Source organism: Puma concolor, chromosome F2 (genome assembly GCF_028749965.1).
Source record: "Puma concolor isolate L17-30 chromosome F2, mPumCon1.1.hap2, whole genome shotgun sequence".
Taxonomy (NCBI): domain Eukaryota; kingdom Metazoa; phylum Chordata; class Mammalia; order Carnivora; family Felidae; genus Puma; species Puma concolor.
This window is the reverse complement of record NC_141684.1, coordinates 13,288,781-13,308,518: the sequence shown is the minus strand read 5'-3', so window position 1 is coordinate 13,308,518 and position 19,738 is coordinate 13,288,781. Positions and strand designations below refer to the sequence as shown.

Here is a 19,738-nt window from a genome sequence, read left to right as displayed (position 1 = left end):
CTCTCACTGCTTCACCTCCCCACATCCTGTGAGGTCAGGAGGCTCCTCCGGTCCTGTTTATCTCTGACCCTGCTATATCCCTTCACTCTCCAGCTGGACCCTTCCCCCCCTCCCCACGAAGGCAGGGGCTAGTTGGGAGAAGCCGGATGGGTTTCAAGGAGGCTGGCTGCCCCCGCAAGAGTAAAACTTCTGTTCAGCCAACGGGGAATAGTTGCACGGGAAGGGAAATTTCAGTTTCACCTCGCAGAATCGTAGGGTGAAAGCAACCTCAGAGGTCACCTCTTCCACCCCCTATCTGGAGCAGGCCTCCCCTCTATGGCATGAATGAAGTCAGCCTCCCCGTTGCTGGCACCCCTCCCGTGCTGGGCAATCCGCATCTTTCTTGTTGAATAAAAGCCATCTCGTGTAGACTTAATGCCCTTAAAACGAGGACGTCCAATGGGGAAGGGTTTGGGGAAAAGCAGCAGGACTTGAGGAAGGGCTTTACTACATAGTTTTTGCTACTGGCATAGGATGCTCCACACGCTATGCATTCCAATCTGACGGTGTCTTGAGGCTCTCTGGGCCTCATTTTACCCGTCTGTGACTTGGGGACAGTGTGGCTGGCCTTCAGAATTAGTGATCACTCATGGAAAGCCCAGCAGGGCCGGGCACTGAGGAGGCTGGAGTTGAATGGCCGTTGTGCACGATTTCTGTAGGATGGGTCCGTTCTTTGATGCCAGGGTTCTCTTCTTCTGTCTGGGCTGATGCTTGGGTTGAGACTTTACCTGTAGTCACTTGAAATCATTGTCACTTATGAGAAGTCTTGTTCTTCTGTCCTCCCTGCCCGGGGAGAAGTTATATAACCACTTGAACGGGCCTGAGTTGTGGGCACACGGAGACCGTGCCAGAGTCTGGAGAGGACGCGTCAAGAGAGCCTGTGATTTCTCAACGTGGAAGTGACTGGTTTCTCTTCCGTAGCCCCTTCCCTCTGTCATTCTTAATGTGCATGGATTGGGTCCCCTTGACGGCCTTGAGGGCCTATGTTCCTCAGCCCGTGCTGGGCCAGCTCCAGGGAGGGATCTGGGGGAGGCTGTCCCTGTTATGGGAAGTGGAGGGGCACCTCTGTCTGCCTAGAATTCCATTCTCCACTTGTTTTTCCTTTTGCTCTTTTCACTCGGCTTTGAGAGTGGGGGCTGTGGACCTTTCGGTGCCAAGACGTTGGAGCCCCTTGAGCGGTTGACCTTGGAGTCCACATGCAGCAACTCCAGTCTTTGAACCAACTGCCTGAGATTCAGGGTCTCCAGCTGCACTGTTTCTTTCCCGGCCACTGACTTGCTGTGTGAGTTTAGACGAGCCCCTGGGTTTCCCGAAGCTTCATTTCTTTCCGTAGGAAAGCAAGAGGATGCTTTCTCAAAGCTCTTAAACTCGTTTGGCAACTGACATCTAGGTGCTTGGGTTAAATCGGGGTATGGTCCCCCTGGTGTTCTCACCCCAGCTCCATCAAGCCCCCTGGAGGGGCCTCACACGAGACTCTTGAAGCCCTCAGGATGGGTGGTGAGCCATGGGGGGAGGGGGTAGCTCTGGACGACTCCTCAGTAGGCCCGTGACCCGCGATCTGTCAATGCTGCGTCCCTTGTCCACTTTCGAGCACCCTGTGTGTCAGTGCTTTGCATAGGCTTGGTTCCTGTCTGCAGGCACCTTGCTCTTTTGATCACAGATAAGGCCTGAGGCTCAGGGAGGTGGGTTCTGCCGAGGCCAGGTTGAGCAGGAAGGAAGTGGAAAGAAGTGGCGGGGCCTCACCTCCAGCCCAGGTCGCTCGGCGGCAAAAGCCCGTGTGCTTCAGCTGTGAGCTTTACTGCCTCCCCGTGACTTTCCCCTTCACCTGACACCTGGCTGGTGCTCTGGGTTGTCACCTCTGCCCGCCCCCTCGGATGGCCTCAGCATTTGGCCTCTTAGATGTTCCCAGCTCAGGGATGAGTAGCAATGGGCCAAAAGCACCTGCGCTTTCTGGAATACACTGTGCTGCTTAACAAACCGTCTGTTACATCGCTTGTTTCATAATTTTTCCAAATAAATGTTCTCTCTTCCCGTTGTCCTCGTCGCTTGCGTACTTTTGCTCGCACAAACACGAGGCTCCTGCTAACCCCCCTTTCCCTCAGTACTCCTGTTCTGTTTCCCGGGCTTCATCTTCAGAAATGAGGACACTCTCAGTGGGTGTCTGAACGAGGATGGTCCCAGGGCCTGTACATTTCTTAGGGGGCCTGAGGCTGGGGTCTGGGGTTCTCCGGTGTTGATTCTGCCCCTGAGGCTGCCTGCTCAGAATGGAGGCTCTGGGCTCCCCCCAGGTCCCCATCTGCCTGAGGAGCAGAGCAGACTAGGGGTTTGAATCAACTGCCAACAACCTAAGGGATGGATTATTTAAGAAATCTTGCATCCGTTCTGTCACGTAGTACCTCTGTTCCTCAACCTCGATGGCTTCCTGTCTCTGTAGGATTAAGTCTCCAAACCACAGTACTATTTTCAGGACCCTCCATTGGCTGCTGCCTCCGCTAGTGATGGGAACGTCCTGGCCCACTTTCACAGTGACGGATGTTATGGCTGGAGACGCTGTCTCTACTTTCCGTCTCTGGGCTGTCACGGAGGCTCCGTGAAGAGGGTGTTTATTTTACTCCACGTCTGATGAGCGGCGTCAGGACTCAGTTCGCTAATGCTGATGTCTCATTTCTCCTATTTCATGTGCCCTCCTCCATTCTGTCACTTCCAAGCTGCTCACCTTCTCCAGGAAGGTCCCCATGGGTGGCTTCCTCAGCATCTTCATCATTAATGCTTCTTGAGAACCGTGACAAACGCTTTACGCTAATTACCTACTTTAACTGACCCCAAATCATTGTTACCTTCCATTTGTTGTGTAGCTTCCTTGGGTGTGACTTCCTTGTTCAGTAAGGCAAGTCTGTCCATCCATCCATTTATCCATCTGGTCATCATCTAACCGTTCATCAGACATTTCACCAAGCTCCTTTCCTGTACTGGGTGCCCGGGTGGAAAAGGAGCAAGAAAACGAGTCTCTACGTGAAGGATCTGGGATTCATCCACACATTCCAGCCACCATTACGAACAGGTGTTTGCTGCCTTAGAGCTCTCACTCATTGCTTATAGCCATGAGCCCAGCCTCCAGCATCCTGGCCAATGGGGCGCTCCAAGGAAGCAGCTGCCATCTAGGAATGAACTCTGCTTGTCCTGCTCCCGGAGACTTCATCCTGGTGTCGCCGGGCCTGAGCATCCATCCGAAGAATCTTCTTGATGCCGGTTGGGTTCCCTGGAAAGCAGATGCTGAGCTGTAGATCAGTCAGCCAGATGTTGATTACGGCATACTTTTGGCATCCACAGCTGTGCAGCCGAGGGGGAAGAAATCAAGAGTGGGCAGAGGAGACGAGGTCAGCCCATACCAGTCTCCCAGCAAAGGCCTCAGCCAACCCATGGGTGCTCTAGAGCTGGAATGGCCCTTTGGAATGGGCCAGAATTGAGATAACGGGTTGACCAGTCATTGCACATGTGCTCAGTTGGAAGGATGCACAACCTTGAGCAAGGTCATTGTCCTCAGCAGTCTCCAAAGAGGGCTGACAGCTGGAGGTAATCTTCTGCCAGCACTGTCAGCAGCTGCTTTGGTCGATGGCTGTGAGCATAATTGTCTGCTGCGTTCACCATTTCTTCCCCAGTACCTAGCACACAACAGGCACCCACTATTTTGGGGGTTAGAATTGCCTCAGCTTTATGGAAGCCGTGGGATTAATTCATTCAGCGAGTATTTACCGTGTTGGCAAAGATGTTCGGAGCTATTGCGCATCAGGCACCATTGCTGCTCTTATGCAGTTTCTAGTCAGGGGGTTTAGGGCGCTTTCAACATTGGTGGTTCAACACTGCCTTCCTGGAAGAGGTAATCTTCATGCTGGGGGTGTGACTTCCCGGATGGTGGGCCCTGGGCCAGGGTTAAGCCCAGTGTTTTCTGGGCCCCCCTAAGGAATGTAGACATATTACGATGGAGAATGAATGGGTAAGGGGTGTTTTACTCAGGGAGGGGAATCTCCACCCAGCCCACCTGTCAGCGCACCTGTCCGCCCTGGGAAATTCCCTCGTTTAACTTACATTCACTGATGTTTGGGCTCCCAGTAGCCTGGAACTTCCCCAGGGGTCCCATTGGCCCAGCGACTTGCATCATTTGGGCAGTTGGAGAATGGAGGGATGCCTTTTTTGAGCTGAATGGAAATATGTATTTCTCCTCTGAGTCACCAAAAACTACAGCCCAGGGTGTAAGCGACCACGTAGTCTTTTTTTTTTCCTGTATGTAAATGAGCTGTCATCACAGTTCAGGAAGTACAGACTCTGAGCAGGGAGGAGGCGACGGAATCAGTGAATGTTAGATCTGAAAGAGACCCTAAGGTTGCTAGGCCCAACCCCCTTCCTCTGTGAGAGGCCTGGAGTGGGAGGGAAGGGACCCTTAAGGTCACCGGGCAGATTTGGACTTGGACAAAGGGGCCAGCTGTTGGCTGCCCGTAGTTCGCTGTTTTTTCCCAGCCCACTCGCCACCCCACAGGGGGCACAGCCTGGCGTGTGGCAGGTTGTTTTTATCTGCACACATCACCTGATGATCCGAGAGGCTTTTACCGAAAGCAATGGCTTTGATGTTCTGGGTGACGAGACCTGAGTGCGCTGGCAGGAAGGGAGGTTTTTGGGGTTGGAGAAATGAAAACTATTTACCTTTGGGGTTGATTTAATAACACCTCTGGGGTCGGGGGGAGGTGGGAGGGTGTTTGTAAGGGAAAGTTGAATATAACTGTGGGTACACACAGGAGAGTCTGAGGTGGAAGGCCAGGAGGTAAGATGCTTCCAGGTTTCAGGGGAAAGCGCCTGGGAAGGCTGACCCTGCAGAAACCTCCCTCCTCCACGCCGCCCTCCGCCACCGCACCCTCGGTTTCCATGGGAGGATTTGCACACAGTTTCTGTGTCGCTTATCAGCCGAATGGTGTGGGACCGCCTTGGACAGCGTCTGGAAGCTGGCCATCTCTGACCCCAAATGCTTTCTCCGCAGGACAGTGGTGGGTCCTCACTCATCCTCCAGGGGCGGACACGTAGGGTCTCAGAGCCCAGTTTCTGGAGCTAGACTTCTGTGTCGTTGGTGGGGAGCACCTTTCCTCATCATTCCGTGCCTCTGTCTTTTGAGAGAAGGTGTGAGTCCCGCCCACCTCCCGGGTCACCGTAGGGACGGCGGCACTGCTCGCGGTTCCCGGCGCGTGTGACAGTTGGACAAGCGTGATAGGGTTATGTTGGGTGGCTTTCCCGCGTTGCCGTAAACAGCAGCTCTGGGGATTCAGGACCCCTGGGCCGGCCTCTTTGGCGAGCGAATCTACCCCTGCCTAGTGCAAGGGGTGGTGCTGCTTCTCCCGGGCTTTCAGTCATTGCCATTGCCGTGCCTCAGCCTCTGAAAGCCGGAGGGTGTGTGGGGAGTGACAGCTGTGCCCCAGCTTGTTGTGCCGCACGCCATGGCTCCCTGCTTACGCAGCATCCCGGTCGATTTCTTTTGCCTCCTTTGTATTAAAAACACAAAACACGGGGGGCCTCCTGGGTAGCTCCGTCGGCTAAGCGTCCGACTTCGGCTCAGGTGGTGATCTCCTGGTTCATGGGTTCAAGCCCCGCGTCGGGCTCTGTGCTGTCAGCTCAGAGCCTTGACCCTGCTTTAAATTCTGTGTCTCCCTCTCTCTTTGCCCCTCCCCTGCTTTCTCCCTCTCTCTCAAAAATAAATAAACGTTAAAAAAAACCCAACAAAACCTTCTTGATTACAGAAGTTATTCAGAAGGTGAAACTCAGAAGGGATAAAAAGGTTCTTCACGAAGACCTCTACCTGTCCATGTCCCCGAACCTGTTTCTCTTCCCTGATGACACCCACATCCTGGGTTGTTGGGTCTTCTTGTCCGTGTATTGCTGGACTCCTCGCAAAAGAAGACGAATGTGCGTGCCTCTACAAACAAGTGCTGAGCACCTACTGTGTGCAGTGCTGGGCCAGCGCTGAGGGGAGCCTGGGGTCTCGGCTCCCTGTAGCTTCCCACTGCATTGAGACCTCTGCATGGCCAGGCAGGTGGCCTCGGCTGCAGGGGAGGGGCTGGACTTAGTGCTGGCTGCTCTATTTCCCATGGGGCCCACCTCCCCTTTGCCTGTGGAAATCCGGTGGAGGCGGTCTGGGCTCCAATCCCAGCCGCCCCCCCGCCGCTGCAGATGAAACCCCGAGGGAGCTTCCCTCCAGCCTCGGTTTCCTACAGCATGAGCTGAGAATAATGATAGCATTTGCCACAAGGTGTCTTGGGAGGATCAGGTGCAGAAAGTTCTTTTAACACCACCTGGCACATAGTGAACGCCAGCCTTGGCTGCCCTGCCCCCTCCAAGGGCACTGCTGCTCTTGTCTCCTCCCCCGCCCTCCCCTGCCACCGGCTCAGTGCCTGATGCCTCCCATGCAGGCCGCCAAGCCAGGCCCTGGGGCATAGTAACAGAGGAGGCATCCATTTGTCTTTCTTTTCCTTGGCAGGAGGGGGTGGAGGTGCAAATTGAATTCCAGTTTCAGCCTTTGTAGTTTTCTGCACAATCCGTTGTAACATTTGTACCTGAGATGCCATGGTTTTTGTGGGAAAGGCTTGTGTTTGGCCATGCGTGCATGGTTGAGGCCAGCCCAGCAGGTCCGCGTCTCCTGTCCTGCTCCTGGGCTGTCTGTCATTTTTCATCCTGACGTGGCTTTAAACTGGCAGAGAGAATTGCAGGGATGATACAGAGAACCTACCATACAGTCCGATTCAGCAATTGTTAATTCATACTCCACCGGGACCCCTTCTCTCTCTCTCTCTCTCTCTCTCTACCAGGAACCCCCCCCCCTCTCTCACACACACACACATGTACACACACAGTTTTTGTCTCAACCATCTGAGAGTAAGTTGCAGACATGCCTTTTATCCCTAAATATTCAGTGTGTGTTTCCTAAGAACCAGGAAATCCGCTCACAAACCACCAGGTGACAATCAAACAATCGAATTCAGGACGTTTAGCGGGGCTACACTTGTATCATTCAATCCACAGGCCACACACAGTTTCATCACCTGTCCCGGTAATGGGCTTTGGGACCATGCTTTCCTGATTCCGGATCACCACTGCTCTCAGTCGCCATGTCTCCTCAGCCTCCCTTTATCTTGGAACAGTCCCCTGGCTGTTCTTGACCTTGATGTTTTGGACGAGTCCAGGCCAGTCGCTCTGTAGAACATCCTTTGGTGTGGGTTGGGGCCTTCATTCCTGAAAGTTCATACGGTACCGCTTGCTTTTCTCCATACTCTGTAATCCTTGGCAGTCCTGCAGGGCTGGTTTGTAATAAGCAAACTAAGGCGTAGGAAGGTCAAGTGAATGGTCCACGGACACCTTCCTGGGAAGTGGCAGAGCTGGGATTCAAATCCAAGACTGGTCTGTGTGCCCAGCAACACGGATAATGATGGCACGTAGACCCTGAGAATAACCAGGTGTTAGTCAAGCACTTGCTCTGAACCAGGCGCCTTACTTAGCACGTCTCCTGAATGCATCCTTGCCCCAGCCCGCAAAGGTAACTGCTCTTATGAGCCCTGATTAACACGTGGTGATCAGAGGGGTCAAGTAAACTGCCCAGGGTGCACAGCTATTAGCTGGTAGGACTAGCTCGGACCCCAGCAGCCTGTGTCCTGAGTGCACATGTCACCTCTGCGTTCAGCCCTGCTGGACCTCATAGAATTGGGGGCAACACTGATAATACCTCTGATGTCCTTCTGGATCACTGCTGGGGCCCCGTGCTGAGCCAGGCTGGAGGCTTTCACTGGCTTGTCTGGCTTTGCTGACTTTCCAGGAGAGTCCTTTCCCCAGGCCTTTTCCAGAGGGAGTAAACACATCCCAGGGCTGGCGCCTGCTCTCAGGGGCTTCTTGGGGACAGCTGTCCCGTCCATCTACTTCTGCAGGTGCTGTAGTCCACCTCGGTGGCATTTTGATGATTTCCAAGTCAGGGATCCCTGTGTAGTCTTTCATTTCATGGCCAGCTCTCTCTCCTGCCAAGCAGCCCAGGGCCCCCACCTCCAAGTGGCTGGTCCTGGCTGCCTTCAGCGTACCCAGTTGGCTCCATTGCCCAGGCAGCATATAAGTGGCATTCGAGGCCAACTGACCCGATGATATGCTCTCGATCATTAGTTATTCAGTACTGTAGGTCATACTCTGTGCCCTCACCTTCCTGTCAGAGACAGGAAGATGATATGGCCCTGCCTCTGGGTTGTAGAGCAGAGGACCCCTGGGCACAGGACACACTTGCAATTCCACTGGCAGAGCCAGTGAGGGCCCTGAGCACAACAGGAGAGGGCCCGTCTCTGTGCCCCAGTCTGCCTCTCACTTCCTCGGGACCTTGGGGTTGTGGGCACTCTGATTCCTTATTCATTTGGACACAGCATTGGGCCACAGCAGTGATCCCAGGCCACATCAGGGAGGCGTTATCAGCATCCTGAGAAAGCCCAAGGCCCCCTGGTTCAGATGCAGGGTATCTCTGTCACCTGCAGAGCAGGTGAAATGTCCCGTCCTTGAGACAGAGTGTCAGGCAGGACGTTCGTTCTTTGAGTAGCAGCTGCCTCACCCAGGCCCCAGCACAAGCAACGTGTCAGACTTCCCTAGGCACCCAGCTCTCTCCTGTGCTGCCACTGATGGATTCCTGAGGAGTAGCCAAGAGACTCCTGTCACCCTGTGCTGGACCGGTCCCCTTTGTCCCTGGCTTGTCTCTGTGGGTGGGAAGTGACCACACCGGCCGTCAGGCTCAGTGCCTTGAGGCAGGGCTGTGACCGTCCCCATCTTGACCGCCCTGGCCGGCGCACGACTCCCCACCCCCGGCTCTGGCAGCCAGCACCTGGCTGGACTGGACCCTGGGAGAAACTTGGAAGTTCTGGTTCCTCATTTTCCACGGAACATTGCTCTGTGCGTGTGGCTTAAAACGGTAATTAAAAACATTCATCAATTTGGTTGCCTTGGAAAGAGGTTCTTGTTCCGCAGGAGCTGATGCGTATTACCGCCGCTGTTCTCTCCAGGAGGAAGCAGTGAGCTTGCAAAGCGGTGATTCGGCTGCGGAGTCACGACTGGGTGTCGGGCAGCCCCCGTAGCCCCTCCGACCGTTAGTTTCCAGGTCTGTAAGATGGAGATGGGGCTCATGCTGTGCCCTGCCGTCCTGGGGTCATGGTGAGTGCTCGGGGTGGTCCTGTGGGGATATGCCTCGGCAGGGTGCCCTGTACCGATGGTGCTTGTAAATGACACCGTTAGCTTGATCTGGTACGGTTCTCTCCTGCTTTCCTGTCCGTAGAGCACCTCTCGTGTGTACCGCCGTTTACTGCTGGAGGCACAGCCGGAGGATGGCTGAGTGTTAACCCAGTGCATGGATTCCCAGGGCTTCGCTTGTTCCCTTGGCCCCAAGGACCGAGCCCCTACACCAAGTCATCGTGCTGAGACAGGAGGAGGGGAGGCCTTTTCCTCCTGACTGGGAGGAGACTACAAAGTTAAGGCCTGAGCATTTGCTTAAATGATGTTCTGGGCATTTCTGAGTATTCACAACAGGTCCGGCCCTATGCTAAGGTCTGCAGAGGCTCTCACTTGACACTAACAAACCTTTAAGGGGCGCCTGGGTGGCCCAGTTGGTGAAGTGTCCAACTTCAGCTCAGGTTGTGATCTCACACTCCGTGAGTTCGAGCCCCGTGTCGGGCTCTGTGCTGACAGCTCAGAGCCTGCAGCCTGCTTCCTCTCCCTTTCTCTCTGTTCCTCCCCCGCTTGCATTCGGTGTCTCTCTGTCTCTCAAAAATGAATAAACGTTAAGATGAGAAACTGAGGCTCAGAGGGTAACTTGCTCCAGTCCCTAAGAATTAGACTCTGGTAGACCTGGGATGCCAATCTAGGCGGTCTAACAACCAGGGAGCTGGGCTCTTGCCCTCTCCAGGGAATAAGGCGAATGCATTTTGACAGTAAGGCACAAAAGTGCCTTAAAAATAGGGAGGCGCCAGTGGCTGGAGCATAGATGTGCCCAGGAGGGCTTCCTTCTGAGCGGGTTGCCAGTCAAGGGACTTCCCTGAGTGCTGGGGGTTGAGCCCCTTTTGGTGGGTGCTGGGTGCTGGGGCTGGACGGACGGGCGAGCCCAGCACCTGGTGGGAGGAGACAGGCACTCCTGGGCTTGCAGAACTGCTGTGGGTCCGTCTGCGATACTAACACGTTCAGGGGAGGAGTGTCACAACCAGGGGGCCTCAGAGAAGCAACCTGTGACCAAATTTTTCCTGGAGGAGAGAGAAGGAGTGGACGGTGGGGAATCCAAGCCACCTGGCCTCTGCTGTGGCTGTGGGGTGAGCGTGTTTCTCCAGCTGTTCCCCCACTTGAGGGTAAATGCCCTTGCACAATTTGTCAGTCTTATTCTGAGCCTGTGTTCACTCGCTCCATCTTCTTGGTGATTTGGCGGCCAGGGTGCCAGGGGTCTTTGGGGTACAGGAGGGAGGTCCGGAATGGGGGAGAATCACCCCGTTGTAAATGTGATTTGGCTCTGCTTCAGGTGCCTTAGGCCCCTCCAGAGCTGGTAAGACCAGCAGCGGCCCCCTCACCCCTTTCCCCCCAGCCCTTTGGGCCGATTATCAGTTAGGATAAGAATCCCTGGTGAAGCTACATTTTTTGTTCCCTGAGTAATGCATGATGTCTACCGATCACATGATACCAGATGACAGTGTTGAGCTCAGATAAAACTTACATCGAAGTTAATCTGACACAGCTTCCAGGGTTCATATTACCCCCATCATCTGTGCAATGGGCTGGGCATCCGGGGACAGGACATTCTCAGAATGGAGTTACTGGGTGTGTTTCTCATTTCCCTCCACCCAGACTTCCTGGACTCAGGTGAATGGAAAAGCTTTAGCGGGGGAGGAAAACGTGATCGATCAGCCAGGGCTTTGGAGTCAGGAAGACCTGACTTTCAGTTCTGGCCTGGCCTCTGAGGTGACTTCTGAAATATGGAGCCATCGAAACTGGTCTTATAGGATTAAATGGCTTAATGCAGTGGAATGTCTAACACGGTGCTTGGCACATAGTGGTTGTTCAGTAAATGTCTGCTCTTCTGAAGTTTCTCATTTAGCATGTATTAATATGCCCTTGGTAGTTTTTCACAGGATTGAAACATCTCATCCATTTTGTATAAGCATTAATACTAATAATTCTCGGTCCTTTTCTTGCATGTTTACAGAATCCTGTCCTACCTGAGATTTTGGTGCCTTCAATCTGAAAAAAATACGCATCCCTCTGGTACTCTAGAGGAACTTGAGAACAGTCCTTCCCTGAACTAAAGCCAGACCATTGTGGGATTTGGAGACTAACGGTAAGAGATTTCTTCTCTTGAGTTTTGTGGAGCAAAAAAAAAAAAAAAGGCCTTGGGAATCGGCGATCTCCTGCAACACAAGTTGGGGTGTGGTTCTTGACTTCTTGGCCTCGCTTCCTGTGCTGGTTTGAGAAGCTGGCTTCCCGTAATCTCACCTTGACACACGGGACCTGGTTCTCGGTGTTCAGTGGCCTCAGTGCTGTGCTTTCGGAGCTCTCCCTCTGGCCCTGGCCGAGGACGGAGCCCACCACCTCCTAGGGGGGCTACCCCAAGCCTTTCTTCCTGGCAGAAGGTGACGGGTGCTCTGGCTGTCCTGCTGAGACGTGTGGGGACGGCACCGGAGGAGCGTGAGGAAGTGCATGGGGAGCAAAGCTCCTTTTGGGGCTGCCTGCTTCCCGCCTCCGTACATTGAATGCTCAGTCACACCAAGCCAGAGGCTGCCTCGGGGGAAGGAAGAGCTGAAAGCCTGGGATTCAGGCAGACCCCAGTTTTCCTGGTTTTGCCACTTGCCTCGTCTCGGGTGAATCTCTCAGCTGCTCCCAGCCTCGGTTTCCTCATTTGTAAGATAGGGATCGTATTAGCTCTTGTCTCAAGAGGATGTTGTGGGTATTGAATGAGATAGTGGAGATAGTTCAGCCGGCTGCCTGGCATGGAGGAGGAAATGCTCCAAAACAGGAGGGTGTTTTTTTTTTTTTTTTTTTTTTAAGTTTATTTATTTATTTTGAGAGAGAGAGAGAGAGAGCAAGCACATGCGCAGGGGAGGTACAGAGAGAGAGAATCCCAAGCAGGCTCCACACAGTCAGCGCAGAGCCCAGTGTGGGGCTTGAACTCACAAACTGTGAGATCATGAACTGAGCAGAAACCAAGAGTCACATGCTTAATGGACTGAGCCCCCCAGGAGCGCTAGGGTTTTGTTTTTTTAATTCATTAACTATACCGTGTACGGTTCCTTCCAGGCAGCAGGCTATTTTGAAGTCCGTGTTCTGCTCTTGTCTCTGCCTTTCACCTACCGCCAGGTCTGTCTGGGCAACAGCTTGTGCATGCTACACAGACAACCCCTTACCCCCGCAGAGTTGATTACTTCCTCTTCCAGACTGTTGGCTGGCGCTCTAGGGCGTGCTTCCCTCATACCACGTCATTCTCTCCCCAACCCGAGCCCGTGCCCCCAGTCACTGGTGAGAGCAAAAGACCGTCTTATCCATCCCGACACCCCCCCGACACTCTTGTGGATGTTGAAAGGACAAAAGGAATGAATAATTGAAAAGGAGGAAGCAGAGAGTAAGAGAAAGAGAGAGAGAACCAAAAGAAGAAAGTTTCTAAAGACTGACAGCAAAGAAAGAGGTCAGTTGAAATAAAAACAAAACAAAAAAACCTGCAAGATGTTGAAAAGAATAAGTCACATAGAAAAAAAGGAAACCTGATCCAAGTGGGGGCTTGTGAGAAGACAGGTAGGAAGTCAGGGTGACAGGATAGCAGGGGATGGTGTTCATGTGCTCCTGGTGTCTTTTCTCTTGTGTCTTAACTGTGTCCCGGGTGCATTTGTATCTCTGATCTCCTGTGTCCCCGGCAGTCCCGTGACATACATGATGGTGAGCGGGAGACCCCGCTCTTCACTCAGGGCGGGGGAACCGACACACATCTGGGTTCTCCAGACTCCCCACGGGCGTGGAGGGCTGCAGAGGGGCTCTTGTCCACTGGGGAGGCTTTGCAGAGAGTGTGCTGCAGCCTGAGGCTCTTGGAAGGCGCATGTCAGTAGGAGCCGAGCTGCTTTACGGTTGGGAAGCCCCCGCATCCTGTGCTCAGCACCCCAGTGCCCTCCTATCCCGCATTTCCACGTCAGGATCCGATTTCCCACTTTGGGGACGGAACTCGTCTGCACCGAGTGCAGCTGACAGGCCTCCTGTGGAAGCTGTCGTGTGCTCCTTGGTCCTCGTGCACTCAGCCAGTCCTTGCGTTTTGCTTCCAGAGCCCCCCCGCTCCTGATCCGGGTGGCCGACTTTGGAAGCAGGACTAGTGCAGGTGCCTCTTCTGTGGTCACTGTTTTTCCCGTGGCACCTGGAATTAGGGCTGGTGTTCCAGCTGTTCCAGCTGTTCCATTCGAGGGACGGGGGATGACGGGTCTCCAGTTGCTGGGTAGGGGGAGCTGGGAGACGCATTGAGCCGTCTCTTACGGCCGTAGCCATGGCAGAAGTGAGCAGCGTCGCCTGCATTCTGTGGACAGAGGAGAGGCTGGACCGATCTGTCTGGGATGATGGGAAAGGAATTTCCCCAGAACTCAGCTGTTGGGGAGCACGTGGAGGGAGCAGGAGGCCGTGCTGGGGCTCGGAGGTGCACCGTCCTGAACGGGTCTGGGTAGGGCTGCTCTGTGCCAGGGGCTCTGAGAAAGGCGTCGGCACCGTGCTTGTGCATGTGGTCTGCCCATCCTGAAGGCACTGCTGTTCCACTGGGGACCCGCCCACCTGCACCCCTGCCTTCCGTGAGCCTGCCGTGGAACACAGATCCCACAGTACACCTGCATTCTCGCTGCTCCCCCCCCGCCACGCCCCCTTTGACCCTGGACAGGTCCTTTCCCGTTTTCCAAGTGTTCGATTCTCAGCCGCAGAATGGACCAGCCCCACCTTGGGTTGGTCTTGAGGATCCCAAAGCTGGCCTGAGAAAATGCTCAGCAAAAAGGGAGCCCTTATTACTGGCTTCTCCTCCACTTCCTTCCTTACCTGTCTGCTTCTGACAGGTTATCCTCTCATCCCGGCCCTTCCTTGGACATGCACACAGGCTTGACCTCTTCCCTCTGACCCTCACCTTGCTCTTCTGGACTCTTCCCCTGGCATCAGCACCCCCTGGGAGCACCTCCCGGCTCCTGCCTGATTGGTATTCTCAAGCTGCCCCCCGACCCTGACTTTTGGGGAGAGGGCATCTGAGAGCTCGTGCCTGCCTGCCTGCCTGCCTGCCTGCCTGACCGTGGGCACGAGCCCACCCGGGTGTTCTCTAGCCACAGGCTGCTTCCTGTGTTCACTGCCTGCAGCACCGCAGGAACTCCTGGCCCACTCGGGACTCTGGGCTTGAAACAGAAACGTTTTTTCAGAACACCTCTGCTATTAGCCCATTTTACTATTACTCTGTTTCTTGTGGTTTCATATTGAGGTTTTTGGCTCATTGCATTTGACCTGGAGTTTATTTTTAGTAGTGAAGACAGAGTTCAGTTAATGTCAAAATGTGAGGGCAGATGCAGAAGAGGGATTCATAAGTCTAGCGGAAAATGCACCTAATTTTGTTTTTTTCTGATAATATGTGCCACACCAGCAGACGCTGAGCTTCCCCAGTGGTGCTACCGTGGGCTTATGCCGAGGCGGTGCCTGGTGTCCGGGCTATCCCCTGAACACGAAAGTGCTTCTGGGACTCTCTCGGTCCCACCAGTCCAGCAGCTGGCCACACAGATGGACGACCACTACAGTTATCGTTATGCGCGATAATTATTGTGATTATTATTAAAGGCCAGGCTTTGTAACTTCGGCTCTTACTATCTCCCCCGTGGGCTTCATTGTCGCCAGAAGCAGCATACAACTTTCTTGAATATCAGCTCTTTCCCCTGCACTGGAAATATTTTCTGAGGAGGCTACGGGTCTTGCCCTCTTTGTCTAGTCCCAGCTTTTGGCATCGGGACAGGAGTGCAGGACGTGCATGGGCAGCGTTTTCTCGGGCTGACTGAATTTGAGGTGCTTGGGGTTTGGGCCAGAAAGTCGGAAACAATGTAGAAAGTACTCCTCTTTCTTTCTTTTGTTTTTGCTTTTTTTTTTTAGATTTGACCATCTTTTTATTTATTTATTTTTTATTTATTTATTTATTTTTTCAACGTTTATTTATTTTTGGGACAGAGAGAGACAGAGCATGAACGGGGGAGGGGCAGAGAGAGAGGGAGACACAGAATCGGAAACAGGCTCCAGTCTCTGAGCCATCAGCCCAGAGCCCGACGCGGGGCTCGAACTCACAGACTGCGAGATCGTGACCTGGCTGAAGTCGGACACTTAACCGACTACGCCACACCCAGGCGCCCCATTGACCATCTTTTTAAAAATATTTTTTTAATTATTTTTTAAAATTTAAATCCAAGTTAGTTAACATGTAATATAATATAATAATGTTTGCAGGAATAGAATTTCGTGATTCATCAGTTACATATAACACCCAGTGCTCATCCCAACAAGTGCCCTCCTTCGGGCCCCTTGCCCATTTAGCCCTTCCCTCCACCCAACACCCTGCCAGCAACCCTCAGTTTGTTCTCTGTTTTTAAGAGTCTCTTATGGTTTGTCCCCCTCCCTGCTTTTATATTATCTTTGCTTCCCTTCCCTTATGCTCATTTGTCTTGTATCTTAAATTCCACATATGAGTGAAGTCATATGATACTTGTCTTTCTCCGACTTTTTTCACTTAGCCTAATACCTTCCAGTTCCACCCACATTGTTGCAAATGGCAGGATTTCATTCTTTCGATGGCTGGAAAGTATTCCTCTTTCGAGGGCCCCCCGGTCTGCTTTGGGAAACATGATAAGCACTGCCATGCGCTTATGGACTTTCAGTTTGTAAAGTTCTCCCTCATCTTTTCTCCTGTCTCTTCGTCCACGACTATTTACTCAGAACCTGCAGCATCCCAGTGTGCAGGGTGCTCAAGTGTAAAGGAGGGAAAAGCCACCTTTATTTCTTGCTCTGAAAGAAATCTGGAAACGGAGACTGGCCGTCTGGGTCCCTGTGGTCGTGGGCCGCTTACTAGTGCCACCCCAAATCCGTACGTTGAAACCCTAATCCCGAATGCAATGGCCTCAGGAGGTGGGGCCTCTGGGAGGTGATGAGGTCATGAGGGTGGAGCCCTCACGATGCGATTAGTGTTCTTATAAAAGGACCAGATAGAGAGAGAGAGAGAGAGAGAGAGAGAGAGAAAAGCTTCTCTCCACTCTCTGCAGTGTAAGGCCACAAACCGGAAGACTGTCTTTTGCACACCAGGACCTGAAATCTGCCAGCACGTCTTGGATGTCCAGCCGCCAGGACCGGGAGAGATGAATGTCTGTCATCTAAGCCACCCGCTGTGAGTGGCATCCTGTGAGAGCAGGCTGAGCAGACCGGGACGCCGTATTTCACAGATGAGTGGACTGCAGACTCAGAGAGGTGGTGTCGGTGAGGCCTCCCTGCTGCCTGCTGCATCTCAAGTTCGAACGTGCATCTTCCGAATCCGAATCTGATCTGCAGCCTGTCTGGACTGTCTCTTTGCGGCCCCTCACCTCCGCATCTGTGTGTCCGTGTGCCCCTCTCCCGTGATTTTTCTCTGCCGTCTTCCTTTCCCCGTCTCCCAGATTTTTCTTCTGAAGATGAGGGTCTTTCTCTCCCCAGTGCCTCTTGGGGGAAAGGGATGAGGGGATCACGGGACTGCTCTGTGGCTGCTGCCCGGGTGGAGGTCTCCCTCTCCGAGTCCCCCTCCCCAGCACCTGCTGTGGTGGCCCTGGCAGGATACAGCCACTCCTCCCAGTCCTCCTACCCCGGTCCACATCCCCACCGTGAGCCGCGTGGTGCCCCAGCTCTGCGGAGACAACAGTGGATAAACACACTGGGGGAGACAGCATTCAAACAACTGTATTTGTTTAGTGTTAAGGACTAAATGTACGCTCTCTACCCCACCCCCAGTGTGGCTGTATTTGAGCGCAGGGAGTATGGAAGGTTACTCGAGGGTGAGGCCCTGATCTGATCGGCTTAGTGTCTTTCTAAGAAGAGAGGCGGCAGAGCTCGTGGGAGAGCTGCACCTCGTCTCTCGTGTGAGGACGTAGCAAGAAGGTGGCTGTCTGTCCGCGGAGAAGAGATCTCTCACCAGAGACCGAAGGGGCCAGAACCTTGGCCTCAGACTTCTTGCCTCCAGAGCTGCGAGAAAATAAATGTCTGCTGTGCAAGCCACGTGGCCTCTGGAGTTTAGTTACGCAGCCCGAGCAGTCTAAGACGCACGTCTTGGGCCACAGGCCACAGGCCACAGGCTGTAGGGAGGTTTGATTGCCTTGGCCCCAAAGCTCCTCTTTACGTGTCGGGTCCTGGCCGACAATTTTGAACCTTCACAGTCCCATCTTTAAAGTAAGGTGTCCGGTTGGTGTGCCTGGGTGGCTCAGTCCATTAAGCGTCCGACTTCGGCTGAGGTCATGATCTCATGGTTCATGAGTTCGAGCCCCACGTCGGGCTCTGTGCTGATAGCTTGGAGCCCGCTTGGGATTCCGTGTCTCCCTCTCCCTCCGCCCCTCCCCTGCTTGTGCTCTGTCTCTGTCTCCGTCTCTCTCAAAAATAAGTAAACATAAAAAAATATTTAAATGAGGTGCCCAGTGGAGCGACCATAAGAGCTATTCTCTGTTCTGTCTGTCCTGGCGCAGGGTTTCCCTCAGCCCCGCCCCGCTGACAGTTCTCACTCTGTGTCTTTCTTGCTCGCACAAGATCCACTCTTTACCGAACACTCCCGTGGTCATGGCATCAGGCGCCTGGGAGTCGAGGCAGCCCTGGAGTCCCGGTCTTGCTCTTTGTGACCCACGGGGCTGCCTCGCGTCTCAGATTCGCTCCCCGTGTTGCAGGAGCTGCTCATGTCAGTCGCGTGTGCCTTCTCGCAGCCCGCCCGTCTGCTTCCTCCCGACGCGGCTGAGCACGGGGGTCCTACTAGTTGCGATTAGGCACCGCTAACAGGGTGCTGCCTTCAGGGGAGTAGTAGTGGTGTTGGGTGGGGCACGAACACCAATAATACAGTAGTAACGCGCATGTATCACTCGTAGCGTTCCCAACACTTTCCATGTATTGTCTCATTTTTCAGAACGTGTGAGGGGGTGGAGGTTCAGTAACACACCCTGGACGGCAAATGAAGGCATCTTCCCATGGAATGTGTGTGACGCACAGATTAGTACTATGTGCTTTTGCATCATTTCAAGCTCTTTTTATTTCCTAACTTGAGGCTGATATCCAGGAGCTTTTACTAACGAGAGAACCATTAGCTGAATCGAAGTAAGGGCTCCACATCCTGGGTCGGTCCATCCCAGTGGGTCTCTTGGTGCCTCTTACCCCAGACGGCCCCTGTTCCCTCCCGGATGCTTCCCAGCTTGGGCGCCAGATTCTCTCCAGTGAGAAACCTCCTGCCCTGCTCCTCTGGGATCCGGGTTTGTCCGGGGGACTGGCTCCAGTGGGTTTTCTCCTCGGTTTGTAATGAAATAAGTGACAGAGCCCCACATGGCACACAGCTGTCTTGTGGCCTGGCTCCTCTGAGATGCGGGTGGTTCCAGAAGCCCTGTGCTGCTGCATTCTGGGTCCCTGTTGTCACTGAGTAATGACCAGCCTACTGGGAATTCTCATTCTTCTGCTCCAGCCATTTTTCCTCCAGTTGTGTCACTCTTGCAGAATCGGTTGTAGCAGGTGCCTTTGGAAAGAAAACACCCATCCATGGGATAGGTGCAAGCTGGCCTGCGGGGTTCCTTTTATCCTCCTGCAAAGATGAAACCTTTATTAAAGTAGAGAATTGATCTGCTCTAGCTTCGGACAGCGTTCAGCCTCAAGGACTCATATGGCCATTTTTCTGCTGTTGCAGAGCTGAGGCACCCTGGCTTCAAGCCTGTGGGAAGTGAGATGCCTTAAGGAGAAGTTTCATACAAATAAAAATACGAAGGGGTGCCTGGGTGGCTCAGTCGGTTGAACGGCCAACTTCGGCTCAGGTCATGATCTCACGGTCCTTGAGTTTGAGCCCCGTGTCAGGCTCTGTGCTGACAGCTTGGAGCCTGGAGCCTGCTTTGGATTCTGTGTTCCGCCCCTCTCTCTGTCCCTCCCCCGCCCGCTCTCTCAAAAATGAATAAATGTTAAAAAAAAAAAAAAAAAAAAAGTAAAAAAAGTAATAATAAGAGGAAAAAAGATAATTTAAACGCCATCCTCTCTGATCTTGGTTCTTCCCTGGTGGACTGGGGGGCACTTGAGACCGTAACTGGCCATGTGGGGGAGGGGTATGGGAAGGGTCCCAGGAAGGAGACGCGAGCCCTGGTCTCTGCTTCACCACTGGGAAGAAGGCTCTTGGATGCTTCTGAGTCTCAGTTTCCTCCTCTGCAGAGTGAGCTGTTCTGAGGACCAAATGACATTGTTGCCTGGCTCCTCAAAGACACCTGAGATGCTCCGCCCCTGGCCACTGAGCTGAAGGGTTCATTGGCCATTTGCTACGGGCCTTCGGAACCCGATGGTCTCCAGTGATCAGTGAAAGCAGCGACTGGCTGGCTGCCAGAGTTCCTCCCAGCTTACACAGTCCACGTTCACACCAGTTCCCTTCCAGGCTGATAACGTTTTCCAG

General features: G+C 53.5%; 1 long non-coding RNA gene across 36 annotated transcripts in view; it reads left to right on the top strand.

The window, feature by feature from the left end:
- The window catches only part of LOC147571837 (uncharacterized), a 372,786-nt gene that overhangs the window by 140,479 nt on the left and 212,569 nt on the right, over positions 1 to 19,738 (top strand). For all 36 annotated transcript variants that reach the window (XR_015246968.1, XR_015246995.1, XR_015246998.1 and 33 more), the window contains one exon: positions 11,276 to 11,407. This is a non-coding gene — a long non-coding RNA (uncharacterized LOC147571837). The remainder of the gene's footprint in view (positions 1 to 11,275; positions 11,408 to 19,738) is intronic.